Source organism: Nicotiana tabacum, chromosome 18 (genome assembly GCF_000715075.1).
Source record: "Nicotiana tabacum cultivar K326 chromosome 18, ASM71507v2, whole genome shotgun sequence".
Classification (NCBI taxonomy): Eukaryota; Viridiplantae; Streptophyta; class Magnoliopsida; order Solanales; family Solanaceae; genus Nicotiana; species Nicotiana tabacum.
In genome coordinates, this window is record NC_134097.1 from 126,043,250 (window position 1) to 126,056,970 (window position 13,721).

Here is a 13,721-nt window from a genome sequence, read left to right on the forward strand (position 1 = left end):
GTGCATCACCTACTTGCCAAAATGATAGGAGAAAATTAAAAGACCTAAGTCGGCCAAGAGAGGACTTTTAAGGGGTTATGAATTCAGTTATTTCATCCATATTTCAGACCCTCAAAACCAAAGTTAACCCCTGCAACTCCTCCCCAAAAATCTCACACAAACTCTATTTGAAGGTAAAACCTAGAGTTTGAAGAACCAAGGGAAGGGCTGAGTTATCCAACAATAAGGTAAGTTTCCATCTTTCATACATTTTTCTCTGCTGTGAATTCATGGTAATTCGTTCTATACATGTAAGAACTCACAGGACGGTGATCGGAAGCCGTGAGTTTGAGTTATTCACTTGTAGCCGACTGTTTTGTGGACTGTTTTGTGTTGCTATTGAGCTGCGTGTTTTACTACTGTTTCGTGGAGTTTTGGAGGTGGAAGGGTGTGGAGAAACACCATATATATGTAGGGTTATGGGCTAATAGTTATTCGTAACATTTCCGGGTCGTTTGACATGACTACAGTGGCCGTCGTATGTATGATGTAATTAGGTTGTGCGTGGACTGTTTTGCGAGGCTCAATATGTTTATTATTGATGTTTTTAGGCTGTTTGGTGATTGTTTTGAATGGTGTGAAGTCATATATATAGGGTAGGTGTTGTCCGTTTCAACGCAAAATAGGTTGTGGTCGATACATAATAGTTATGACGCTTAAATGATAACGATAGTATCGTTTCTCTTATTGTAGACTAAGGAGTTGTGACAATTGCATAGCTTGAGATTGGGGCAGTATATACAAGGTATGTGAGGCTATCCCTTTCCTTCTTTTGCACGACTCGGATTGTACATAATGTAATGAACGAGCTTCCAAAGATACTCTACTCTTAGAAGCTAGCAGTACTTACATTGCTTTCCCTCTTATGGAATGATTGATGTTAATGTTGCTTCTCTTATTCTTATGTTATCAATGTTGTTGGTACTTCCTGATTCTTATAAGGTTCATAGTGAAGAGTTAGTCCTAATAACGTGTACAGAGGATACCGACCTTACATCACTCCGAAAGGTTTAGAATGTGATTCCATGAGTCGAGCATGCATTATATATATGTATCTATTTTACTCTACCGAGCCACGCTATAGTCGGCCGGGTACGACACCTATTGTGCAACCACCGATCAGTTGGGTTTTACCGAGTTCCACGTGGCCGGGTACGATACTACAGAGCCTTATGATGGTTGGGTACGTTTTTTTTACCGAGCCTATTACGGTCGGGTATGATATGATGATGATGATGCCCACAGAGGCGTATGATTTAAAAGTTTATGTATTTATATATATGTATCATGCATTTCATGTCAGTAGCCCTCAGAGGTACTCAGATGTTACTGGTTGTATATTCTCTATTCCTGCTTACATTACTGTTCGTATTTACGGTTCCCTGCCTTACATACTCAGTACTTTATTTATACTGACATCCTTTTGTTTGTGGACGCTGTATGTCGTGCTGCAGGCCCTGATAGATAGGCAGGTGCAGCTCTCCCACCACAGTAGGTTGTCCAGTTCAACAGTGATTGGCGAGATCCCTTCTCCGGACTTGCCGTGGTCTTGGTATGCATTTTTGTTGTAGACATTATGGGTATGTCGGGGCCCTGTTCCGGCTATGTTGCAGCACTTATGTTCATTTAGAGACTCATAGACAGGTGTCGACTCATGTATATTTTGGTATGCCTTGTCGGCTTGTTTTTGTTGTATAGTCTTTCATGGTAGCGTGGTATCTCGTACCTTATATGTAGTTTCTTGATTGTCTGGTCATCCTATGTTATGTATGTTCATGCCATCATATTTTATTATTGGTTGTCCATGATCCATGTCTACCATTTATATTGATATCGTCAACCCTAAAAGATAATAAAAAAAGGTTATATAAAATGTACGTTGATGCTCGGCAAGTATGGCCGGGTGCTAGTCATGGCCCTCCAGTTTGGGTCGTGACATTCAGGTTGATCCAAAGAAGATAGAGGCAGTTCAGAGTTGGCCTAAACCGTCCTCATCCATAGAGATTCGTAGTTTTTTTGTGTTGGTAGGCTATTATCGCCGGTTTGTTCAGGGATTCTCATCTATCGCATCGCCTTTGACCAAGTTGACTTAGAAGGGTGTTTCATTTGTATGGTCGGACGAGTGTGAAGAGAGCTTTCAGAAGCACAAGACAGCTTTGACCACATCTCCAGTATTGGTTTTTCCATCAGCTTCTGGTTCGTATACCGTATATTGTGATGCCTCGAGAGTTGGGATTGGTTGTGTATTGATGCAGGAGGGTAGAGTTATTGCTCATGCTTCTCGTCAGTTGAAGCCCCATGAGAAGAATTACCATGTTCATGATTTGGAGTTGGCTGCCATAGTTCTTGCATTGAAGATTTGGAGGCATTATTTGTATGGCGTATCTTGTGAGGTATTCACTGATCATCACAGTCTTCAACATTTGTTCAAGCAAAAAGATCTTAATTTGAGGCAGCGGAGGTAGTTAGAGTTGCTTAAGGATTATGATATCATCATATTGTATCATCCGGGAAAGGCCAATGTAGTGGCCGATGCGTTGAGCCGAAAGGCAGTGAGTATAGGGAGAGACCCCTTACAGTTAATGTTCAGGCTTTGGACAATCGGTTAGTGAGATTATATATTTCGGAGCCTAGCCAAGTGTTGGCTTGTGTGGTTTCTCGATCTTTCTTGTATGATCGCATCAGAGAGCGCCAATATGATGATCCACATTTGCTTGTCCTTAAGGACAGAGTTCAGCATGATGATGCCAGAGATGTGACCATCGGTGATGATGGTGTGATAAGGATATAGGGCTAGATCTATGTGCCTAATTTGGATGGGCTTCGGGAGTTGATTCTGGAGGAGGCCCATAGCTCTCGGTATTCTATCCATCCGGGTGCCGCGAAAATGTACCAGGATTTGAGGCAGCACTATTGGTGGAGAAGAATGAAGAAAGATATTGTGGGATTTGTCGCTCGGTGTCTCAACTGTCAGCAGGTAAAATATGAGCATCAGAGACCGGGTGGCTTGCTTCAGCAGATGGTTATTCCCGAGTGGAAGTGGGAGAGAATCACTATGGATTTTGTGAGTGGTCTTCCTCGGACTTTGAAGAAGTTCTATGTTATTTGGGTGGTTGTGGATCGGCTAACCAAGTCCGCGCACTTCATTCCGGTGTGTACTACCTATTCTTCAGAGCGGATGGTAGGGATCTTTATCCGAGAGTTTGTTCGATTGCATGGTGTGCCAGTGTCTATTATTTCAGATAGAGGTACTCAGTTTACTTCTCAGTTTTGGAGGATTTTTCAGCGAGAGTTGGGTACTTAGGTGGAGTTAAGCATAGCATTTCATCTGCAGACAGACGGGCAGTCCGAGCGTACTATTCAGATATTAGAGGACATGTTGCGTGCTTGTGTTATTGATTTCGGAGGTTCTTGGGATGAGTTTTTGCCGCTTGCAGAGTTTGCCTACAACAATAGCTATCAGTCCAGTATTCAGATGGCCCCGTATGAGGCGTTATATGGGAGACGGTGTAGATCTCCAGTTGGTTGGTTTGAGCCCGGCGAGGCGAGATTATTGGGGACAGATTTGGTTCAGGATGCCTTAGAGAAGGCGAAGTTGATTCAGGAGAGACTTCGTACAGCGCAGTCGCGTCAGAAGAGTTATGCAGACCGGAAGGTTCGAGATTTATCTTACATGGTTGGCGAGAAGGTCTTGCTGAAGGTTTCGCCCATGAAGTGTGTTATGAGATTTGGAAAGAAAGGGAAGTTGAGTCCGCGATTCATTGGGCCTTTTGAGGTACTTAGGAGGATTGGGGAGGTGACTTATATGCTTGCTTTGCCACCCAGCTTGTCGAGTGTGCATCCGGTATTTCATGTTTCTATGCTCCGGAAGTATGTTGGGGACCCGTCTCATGTCTTGGACTTCAGCATGGTTCAGTTGGATGATGATTTGACCTTTGATGTGAAGCCAGTAGCTATTTTGGGTCGTCAGGTTCAAAAGTTGAGATCAAAGGATATAGCTTCAGTGAAGGTACAATGGAGAGGTCAGCCCGTGGAAGAGGCTACCTGGGAGACCGAGCGGGAGATGCGGAGCAGATATCCTCACCTGTTTGAGGCTTCAGGTATGTTTCTTGACTCGCTCGAGGACGAGCATTTGTTTAAGTTGGGGAGGATGTGACGACCCAACCCATCGTTTCATGAGTTACCGCTCCGTTTTCCCCGTTTTCAGCTTCTTTATGCTTCATTATCTGTAATTGGTGTGATCGAGTCAATTTGGATTGGTTTTGGTAGAAAATGAGACACTTGGTCTCTTTAAGGAAGGCTTAGTTTGGAAAAGTCAACCGGATGTTGACTTATGAGTTAGAGGGCTCGGATGTGATTTCTGGTGATTCGGTTAGCTTTGGGGGATGATTTGTGACTTAGGAGCGTGATCGGAAGGGGTTTTAGAGGTCCGGTTAGAAATTAGCTTGTTTTGGCGAAGTTAGTATTTTGGCGATTTCCGGTTGGTAGGTGAGATTTTGATCGGAGGGTCGGAACAGAATTCCGAGAGTTGCAGTAGCTTCGTTAGGTGATTTGGGATGTGTATGTAAAATTTCAGGTCGTTCGGAGGTGATTTGGTCGGGTTTTTGATCGAGTGCGTGTTTCGGAAGTTTTAGAAGAACTTAGGCTTGAATTCGATGTGAATTGACGGTTTTGGTGTTGTTCGAGGTGATTTGATGATTGAAACAAGTTTGAATGATGATTTAAGATGCGTTGGTGTGCTTGGTTGAGGTCCCGGGGGCCTCGGGGTGGTTTCGGATGGCTAACAAGAAGAGTTTGGACTTGTGTTGTTGTAGATTTTCTGGTGCTTCAGGTATTTTCGCACCTGCAGTTTGGGGACCGCAGGTGCGGTGTCACAGATGCGGGTTGGGGGTCGCAGAAGTGGAAAAGGCAAGGATTGGCTGGGACCGTAGATGCGGATAGGGTGCCGCACTGCGGAGCCGCAGATACGGCCAGACGAGACTTATGAGGTTCCGCAGATGCAGAGTATCAACCGCAGAAGGGGTACCGTAGAAGCGGCTATTTGACCGCAGATGCGGTTATGGCTGGGCAGAAGGTATTTAAGTTCTTCTTTGCGAATTTGGAAGGGTTTATCATTTCTAACTTCGGACTTGGAGAATTTTGGATGATTTTGAAGAGGGATTTCAAGGAGCTTCGATAAGGTAAGGATTTTTGGACCTAAAACACAATCCTATGGTGTTATTACATGAATTAAGACTGGAAATTTAAGAAAATCATGGACTAAAAATGGAGGTTAGGGCTTAAACTTAAGAGAGCTAAGATTAGGGATTTGAGGGGTCAATTGAACTCCGATTCTTGTGATTTTTATATGTATGAACTCGTGGCGAGATAAGGAATCAATGATGTAAAAATTTCTAAGTTTCGAGAAGTGGGCCCGGGGCTCGGGTTTTGCCAATTTCGGGATTTTTGATATTTTTCAATTGGGTATTATTCCCGTAGCCTATTGTGACGTATTCGTTGTGGTTTTGGTCAGATTCGACGCGCGAGGAGGCCTATTTGAGAGACAAGGGCATAGCTAGCTAGAGTTTTGGCCGGCTTGAGGTGAGTAATGATTGTAAATGATGTCTTGAGGGTTTGAAACCCCGGATTGCACATTGTAGTGCTATATTGAGGCAAGATACGTGCTGGATGATGAGCGTGTGGTCTTTTACTACTGGGGATTGTGACTTGGTCCATCCCGATTGATGATTTTACCGCGTATCTGACTGAATTCATTTGTTATCATCATGATTTGGGCTGATTGCCATATTTGGGCTTCGTGCCAACTATTTGAACCCTTCGGGGATTTTTATCACTGTTTTCTCACTGCTTGACTTATTATTTGAACTCAGTCCTGTTGATATCTACTATTTTACAAACTCAACCACTTTTACTCAGATTTGAAACTTAAATGATATTTCTACATCATGTTTTGGGCTGAGAACTACTGTTTTACTAATGCCCAAGGGGCTTGTGATGATTTTTGGACTGAGTGAGGCCGAGGGCCATATGTGAGGATATGCTGAGTGATATGAGGCCGAGGGCCTGAGATACTTTATATGCCACGAGGTGGCTTGAGTGATGTGAGGCCGAGTGATGATGCCACAAGGTGGCTTGATATAGCGCTTGGGCCGTAAGGGGCCCCTCCGGAGTCTGCACACCCACAGTGAGCACGGGTACCCATTATGATCTGAGAGTGAGCCTGAGGGGCTGATACTGTTCCGAGTGATTGATACTGAGCCCGAGGGGCTGATATTGTTCTGAGCAATTGATACTGTGCCCCAGGGGCAGATTTCTACTTGTTATTTACCTGTTAAATTACCTGTTTTGCTTGTTTTTAAAAAGGAATATCATTTGATTTCTTCACTGATTTACTGCTTTAAGTGATTTTACTACTTGATATAGAATTGCTTTGTGTCTTTACGTGTTTTCATACTTTCAGCCATTATTTATAATTATTACTCACTGAGTCGGAGTACTCACATTACTCCCTGCACCATGTGTGCAGATTCAGGCATCGCAGAGTCCGCTCCTGAGTGCTGATTCTCCCAGTTCAGGCAGTGATTCAGAGACTACGAGGTAGCTGTTTGCATTCGCAGCCCCGTCCCTCCCTTATCTTGTCATTTTCATGTTTGTAGAACTATTGTATCAGATTTAGTGTTCAGTAGACTTGTATCCGGATTTCTTAGTTGCTTATGACTTGTGACACCCTGGTTTGGGCTGTGTCAGGATGGTTTCTACTGTTGTTATCGTTAATTCTGCAATTTATGGATATTATATCATACCTTAGAACTATTTATGATATTTAACTGTTTGAAAGAGGTGTTCTGTTTGGTCTGGCTGGCCTTGTCTTCACGAGAGGCGCCATCACGACCGGGTTCGGAAATTGGGTCGTGACAATTACCTTAAACTTATAGTGGCCCAAATGTGTTCTGAAAGCTGTTTTATGGATATCTTCCTCATTCATCCTAATCTGATGATACCCTGCTCTTAGGTCTATCTTATAAAACACATAGGAGCCACTTAATTCATCCAGTAAATCATCTACTAATGGAATTGGGAACTTATTCTTAACAGTCATCTTATTAAGTTCTCTATAATCAATGCAAAACCTCCAACTACCATCTTTCTTTTTAACCAAAAGTATAGGTGATGAGAATGGAGAATGACTAGGTTGTATAATACCATTAGATAACATGTCTTTAACTTGTTTTTCTATCTCATTTTTCTGGAAGTAGTTGTACCTGTAAGGCCTGATACTGATTGGAGTTGCTGCTGGTTTCAGGGGTATGAAGTGGTCATGCTGTCTTTTAGGAGGCAAGGAATTTGGCTCTGCAAACACATCACTGTACTGCTGTAGTACTCCTGAGAGCTCTGAAGGTAACTCTTCTTATTTTCCCATCTCTGTTGCTGTTAGTGTGAATAAGTGTCCCCGGAATACCTTCCCTTTTTGAACAATTGTCTTATGCTGCCACTAGATATACTCTGCAACATGGCCTGGTTGTACATACCCTTGAGCTCCACCCTTTTACCCTTATGTGACACTACATCTCTATATGCTACAAAGTCCAATAGAACTGGATTATGAGCCTTCATCCAGTCTCCCCCTAGTATCAGATTACAACCCCCTAACTGAATTAGTCTCACTAAGTTCTCAAATTCTATCCCTTGTATCTTCCACTTGAACATAGGGCAAGAATAAAGACTCATCAATTGATTTCCATTGGCCACAGTAACTCTCATAGGTCTAGCTTCCTTATGTATGCATCCAATCTACCTAGCAGTCTCCATATCCAAGAAGCTATGGGTGCTTCCTGAATCTAAAAGTATAGTTAACACCTTCTTTTTGGCTGTACCATTCAAAGTGATTGTGTTTGGGACCTCTGTTCCAGACAAGGCATTGAGGCTAACAACTTCCTCTACCATTTCTAACTCCTGTGAGTCTTCAATGAACTCCAATTCTTAAGGTAGGTTATTTGTTTGGTCTGTCTCCCTTATTTCTTCCTCAGCTGTCATTGCATTGAGCTGCTTATTCTTACATCGATGACCAGGAACCCATTTATCTTCACACTTGTAGCACAAATTATGGTTCCTTGTTATCCCTGCATTGGATGTGTTCCCTGCCCTTCTCTAGACCAATTCCCTTGAGATCTGTTCACTATAGCATTAGTATTCTGCACTGGGCCCTTGTTCCAAGTGACCTTGCTCTTCCTCATTTGAGTTTCAATAACCTTCTTCTGGAATCTAGCCTTTTTCACAGCTTGGATCAATGTATAAGGGTTGAGCATTTTCACAGTGTTTCTGATTTCTTTCTTGAGCCCTTCCACAAAGAATTCTAAGAAAAATTCTTCTGGGATAGTAGGTCTCCTAACTAACACCCAAGTTTTTGAGTTCTTCAAACTTTTCTAGATATTCATTGATTGTACCTTTTTGTTCTAATTTTTTGAATTCACCAATTAAATTGAACTTACTATTATATCCTTCAACAAATCTTCTGCAGATCTCTTCACAGAAATCCTTCCAGGAGATAGTTCCATGGCTCACCTGATATGAGAAGAACCAAGCCTCAGCTTTGCCCACCAGATGAAGCATTGCAGCCTCCAGTTTTTGTTGAAGATCTAGTACCTAGTTATATTGGAAGTATCGTTCACACCTTCGCAGCCATGAACAAGGATCAAATCCAACTCCATCAAAATAAGGAAATTCGAATCTGTGACTGAAATGTCCTCTCCCCTGTGAAGATTCTGCTGCATCCCCATACCTATTCCTAGTTCCAGAGTTTTCCAACTGCAATCCTTCTCGAGGACCACTTCCTAAAATTCCATCGTGAGTGGGAAGAAGCTTCTCCATTAGAAGATCCAGTTTGCTGCTCAAATCCTCAAATTTCTGGTTCATCGAGGCCATGTGTTCTTGTAGTTGATTCTCCACTCTTTTAATATTTTCTTCAGTAGATTTTGATCTAGTCTTTGTAATTGTCATTGTTTTAGGGCCAAGAAAGTGCTCTGATATCAATTGTAATAAACCTCACTATTGAATGAATTGTAAACAAAAGGAATAGCGGAAGTTTTTGGGAAATTTTATTAGCTCAATCAATGTATTACAATATTATGAAACAGTAGCTACAAGCTTTCACAAGGTCTTCAATGGAGTCCTGTAGAAGAAAAAGAAGGAGAGAATTGGGTTAGAAGATAGAGAGAGAATCGAGAGAGAGAAGGAGGTTGAAGAAAGAGAAGAGTTAGTTGAATACCGTATTTGCTTGCTTGATTCTGTTGAGAATCTGTTATTAATAGGAGTTTTTAGAATATTCCCCATTAGATCTCCACCCTTGAATCTTATTAGAAATTGTAATCTAGGCCACACATCATAAGTGCTCTTGGACGCTCCAGATACTGCCACGTCACCCTTTTATTCTTTCATTTCTAACCCTACTCTTTATTCATTTCATTTCCTAACTCCTCTTCAGCCGACAACCTTAGGTTCATTATAGTATCTTAGGGATTAAGATCAAAGAATTAATCTTGAGTTCTAGAATACGTCATATTCTTCTATCAATTTGTCGGATAGTGATACAATACAGAAAAAATCGTTTCACTGTGCGGCTGTTTTCGGCAGCCTTCTGGTCGACGGTTGTAATCGTGTACATTGTTTTTACATAATGGGGTTTAACCCATATTTAAAGTCACAATTATCAACCAAAAGAAAACGGGTATAAGATTTGATACTTACCGACGGAATGGTGGAAACAGTGGTCAAAGATCTTTTGTTAGTAAAACGTTTGTTCTGATTATTGCGTAATTTTGGAATAGAAAGATTCTCGTATTTGGTTTTCGTTAATATCCTTAGAAATTGGGTAACATGAGCTTTATATGAAATTATTTTTATGAGAAGTTGAGATTTGTAGTTAGCTGACATGAACCGCTACAACGGTTGTCAGTTTGATAGTATATTATTTGTGATCAAGTTTTCTTATAAAGACCTGTTGTATTTCGTGCCTAACATGATTGTTGTATTAAGGATTCTATTTAATGATGTTGCTTATAGCCAGAGAATGGATTCAAAATTAATATAAGAAATAAATTGAAAGGTTTAAATTATATGGGTGCTATTTTATCACATGTATTAACGTGTATAACTAAGAAATTATGATTAATAAATAGGGTCACCAAAGTGGTCTGTTTATTTAGAGTCACTGAAAAGTTCTTAATATTATATACATGTGAGATCATTTAATACATCGGTTGAGAGTTATGATTAATAGACAACTTTCATCAAAGTGGTCTGTTTATTTGAGTCATTGAAATATTCTCAATGCACCATGTCTAAATTATCCTTTATAAGTGTACACTAGTGTTGGGGATTTTTCTTTTGATACTAGTGATGCTAAATTAATGCTAAGGATAAGTTGTTGTAAGAGGAGGTTTTTGTGTCTCTTACCTAAAGGAAGAACACAATGTATGCCTTGTACTCTTGGATAATTGGGGGACGTTTTATATCCCTTGCCTAAAGGTGAGGATGCAATGAATGCCTTGGACTCCTTGATTTTTTAAAAAGGGGAGACATTGCATTTTCTACCCAAAGGAGGGGTGTAATGGATGTTTTTGACTTTTTTGATTTATATATTCCTGCCCATAATTTATCTATTTTTTGTGTTGTTTACTCTGTTAACAACATGACTACTCAGTTGAATTCTATTGAAACTCAAATTAGTAGCAACTATAAGAAGTGGAAACAGGATGTTGAAATAGTATTAGGCCTGATGGGCCTGGACTTTGCATTGATTAAACAGAAATTCGCTGAACCCACAACTACTAGCACTGCTGATGAAAAGGCTAAGTATGAGAAATGGATGAAGGCTAACAAATTGAGTCTTATGATCATGAAAAGATCCATTTCTGATCACATAAAAGGTGCAATTAAGGATAATGGAAATGCAAAAGATTTCTTGAGTGCTATTGGACAGAAATTCCTAGAATCTGATAAAGTTGAGATAGGTAGCCTGATTAATTCCCTGTCTACCATAAAGTATGACCTTGTAGGTAGTGTCCGTGATCATATTATGAAATTGGTTAACATTGCTATCAAACTGAATAATTTAGGTGTAACCATTACCGATAATTTTCTTGTTCACCATCTCTAAGGTCCTTTACTGAGCAGTTTAACCAGCTTAAGACAACCTATAATGCACAAAAAGATAAGTGGAGTGTTGATAAACTTATTACTGTTTGTGTGGTGGAGGAAGGGAGGATCCAAAAAGAGAAAGTTGAGGGTGTAGTGAACTTTTTTAGTTCGTCTGGATCAGCTGATTATCCCTCTTATTAAAGAAAAGGCGGACCCAAATTTCATAAAAAGAAACATGGTCAATCTCATCATCCGGGTGGTAATAGTGGTCATACTAATAAGCCTGGTGTTAACCAAGATCAATCTCATAACCCTCTTGGTCCTCAAGCTGTAATTAAGAAAGAAATCAAGTATTGGGATTGCAAACAAGTAGGTCATAAGAAAGCTGCATGTCCTCTGAAAAAGAAATCAGGTAATCTTTTGGCTTTTGTCTGCTTTGAAACTAGTCTTGTTCATATTCCTTTAAATTCCCGGTGGTCGGATAGTGGTGCAACCGTATCCATGTAACCAATAACTTGCAGGACCTAGTAAGCAGACGGAAGCCAAAAGAGGATGAAGCTAGTGTTGTTGTGGGCAATAGACTCAAAGCAAAAGTAGAGTTTATAGGGACATCTATTTTACCTTTTAAAAATAATTCTAGTATTCGTTTAGAAAATAATATTTTTGTACCGTCTATGAGACGGAAATTAGTTTCAGTTTCACTTTTGGACAAAGATGGTTATTCATTTTAATAAGATAATAGTATTATTAAAATTTCCTATGATTCACATGTTGTTGTTAATGCCTTTTTAAGTGATGGTCTATATCGCTTGAATGTGTTGAATGAATTTTTTTCTGCAATGCATATTGAAAATATTACCCACAAAAGGTCTGCTATGAGTAAAACGTCTTACTTGTTATGGCATAAGCGTCTTGGTCATATTTCTAAAGAAAGAATTGAACGATTGGTAAAGGAAAATATTTTACCTATTCTTAATCCAAAAGATTTTGAAACTTGTGTGGATTGTATTAAGGGTAAAATGACCAAGTTTAAGAGAAAGGGTTCCACTAGGAGCTCTAAACTCTTAGAAATTATTCATACTAATATTAGTGGACCTTATGTACCTACTTTGACCAATCATAAGTATTTTATTACTTTTATTGATAATTTTTCAAGATACTGTTATATATATCTTTTAAAAGAAAAATCTGAAGCACTTGATAAGTTTAAAATTTACAAAATTGAAGTTGAAAAACAGCTTGGGAAGTCCATTAAGATAGTGAGGTCTTACCGTGGTGGTGAGTATTACGAGAAATATGATGAGTCTGGTCAATGTATGGGGCATTTTGCTTTATTTTTTCAAAAATGTGGGATAGTAGCACAATATACCATGCTAGGTACTTCTGAGCAGAATGGTATGGCTGAAAGACGGAATCGTACTCTCATAGAAATTGTGAAAAGTATGATGTCAAGGACTAGGCTACCCGAGTCTCTTTGGGATGAAGCCTTAAAAACAACTAGTTATATCCTGAATAGAATTCCTAAAAAATCTGTCTTGAAAACTACCCTTTAAACTATGGGCAACCCGAAAACCTAGCTTGAATCATTTTCACATTTGGGGATGTCCAGCTGAAGTTCGTATTTATTCGCCCACAGAAAAAAAAACTGATCCTAAAACTACAAGTTGTTTCTTTATAGGCTATCCTGATCATTCTAAAGGTTTTATGTTTTTCTGTCCTGAGCATGGCACTAGAATCGTTGAGTCTATTAAAGCAAAATTTCTTGAGCATGATGTTTGTGATTGTTAATGTGGTAAGAAAATTGTATTGAAAGAGAAGGAAGTTATTGTCCCTGTACCTATTGTACATGAAAGGCAGTAAACCAACCTATTCATGAGGGGGAGAATCAAAGGAACAACGATGCAGATCCCATAGTTCCTGAGCAAAATGTACACAATGAACCACTCCGCAGGTCACAAAGAGAAAGAAGGTCTGCCATCTCTAATGATTTTATCGTGTATATAACTGAAAATCTTAGTGATACTGGAGAGCTGACTGATCCTTTATCATATGCTCAAGCTATTTTCTCTCCATTTGTCGATAAATAGCATGACGCAATGAAAGATGAAATGCGCTCCATGAAACACAATACAGTGTGTGAGTTAGTTGAATTGCCTTTAGGTTTTAAGCCTATTGGTTGCAAATGGGTGTTTAAAACTAAAAGAGACTCCAAAGGAAACATAGATCGTTATAAAGTAAGGTTGGTTGCAAAGGGTTACACTCAGAAAGAAGGTATTAATTATAAAGAAACATTTTCTCCTGTTTCATCTAAAGACGCATTTAGAGTTGTGATGGCTCTTGTGGCTCATTTTGATTTAGAGTTATACCAGATGGATATTAAAACTGCTTTCCTGAATGTGAGTCTGCTTGAAGAAGTTTATATGTTTCAACTTGAAGGGTTTAAAGAAGCTGATAAAGAATATCTAGTGTGCAAGCTTAACAAATTCATATATGGGCTTAAACAAGCTTCCAGGCAGTGGTACTTGAAATTCGATGAAATTATTACA